The following is a 1,442-nucleotide window of genomic DNA, read 5'->3' on the forward strand; positions in this document are numbered from 1 at the left end:
TGCGCAAGGCATCGATGGCGTCACGGGGGATGGGACGCTGCGGGACGCCACATCCGAACTGCGAGGGGGGGGGTCAAGACGCTGCTGCAGGTGCGCGTGGCGTTGGGAGCACGACCGTGGCATCGGGACATTGCGTGTGCGGGTGATATTGCACGTGGCGTCAAGACGTTGCGCGACGGGGTCCTTGGCGGCGCGTGCACGCGGGTATCGGGGTGTGTGTGACAGGAGGGCATCGGTCGAGCGTATTGGGTGAGGTCGGCGGTCAGGGATACCAAGGCGTGGCAAGACCGCTAACCTCGGGGGCAAAAAGGGTGCAGCACCAGGACTTCCCGAGAGGTCACCCATCCCAGTACTGTTCTGGCCCAAGCGCGCTTAACTGCAGAGTTCTGATGGGATCCAGTGTATTAGTGCTGGTGTGACTGCACCACGACAAATAACCGTGAGAAATCAGTATTGTCTTATTTTGTAAGGGGGGGGGGCACAATGGGGGATACGGGGAGGATGCGGACAAGGGGGGATGAGGGAAGGGGGAGGAGGGGGGGGCATGGGTGCAAGGGGGGATGGGGGGGAGGATGCGCACAAGGGGGGATGAGGGAAGGGGGGGGGGGGGCATGCGTGCACAGGGGGATGGGGGGGGCGCATGGGTGCAAGGGGGGATGAGTGTCACGCGGGGGCAAAGTTCCACACCAAACTTTTTCACTTTTTCCCTTTTCCTTTGCTCCCCGGTTTGGTCCCCTACCGGGATCCCCGAAGTACCACACTTGACCTCTCGGAGTGGTCACCGACTTACTGGCTGGAACCTCTGCTGGACTGGATGTCCTTCACCTTCACAAAGATGCTGGAGCCCTTCAGCTGCTCAAAAGAAGAGCCTGGATCTCTCCCCGAGAGCTTCCGTCCTGAAGGTACTCTCTTTCCCAAATCTGTGGTCGAACTGCCGTGCAGCAAAACTAACACCCGAGCTTCGCTCCAGGAACTCAGCATGAGAGTGGGAAGACACCTGTGAAATCAGATCTCCAAAACCTCTTTTCTGGCTAGTTACAGCTAGCCAAACTTAGCCCCAGCTAAGTTTAGCAGAACCACGACAGAAGTTGGCCCTGCCGCCAAAGTTGGCCGAACCGTCAAAAGGGATGGCCAGCCGCCGGGACTCGAATGCAGGACCTGGAGGTAAGTACACGCAGAGCTCTAAGTTAGGCTAAACAAGGGAGCAAGTCGTCGGTATTGACTATACTTGGCTCCCACTTGGTTATAGCTTGACTCCAAACCTTCACGTGTTCAAAAAGCCTCCCTTTCCACAGTCGATCAGAGGACTCGAACCCACGACCTCCAAGTCGAGGAACCACCGAGCTAACCACGCCGCCGACCGCTCGGTTGGTGTAACTAAGTGCACCACCTTAGCTTTAGCTTGTCTTCGTTCGAGAGGCAAAAGGGGGGTTGGCCCCCTC

The 1,442-nt window shown here is 58.4% G+C and overlaps 1 pseudogene; it reads right to left on the reverse strand.

Annotated features, from left to right (window-relative positions):
- Nucleotides 1-308: 308 nt before the first annotated feature.
- On the reverse strand, nucleotides 309-427 carry LOC147882983 (5S ribosomal RNA; annotated as a pseudogene).
- Between the last annotated feature and the right edge of the window lie 1,015 nt (nucleotides 428-1,442).

This window comes from Dipteris shenzhenensis, chromosome 29 (genome assembly GCF_047967505.1).
Source record: "Dipteris shenzhenensis isolate YYH24624 ecotype China chromosome 29, Dip_SZ_1.0, whole genome shotgun sequence".
NCBI classification, from domain to species: domain Eukaryota; kingdom Viridiplantae; phylum Streptophyta; class Polypodiopsida; order Gleicheniales; family Dipteridaceae; genus Dipteris; species Dipteris shenzhenensis.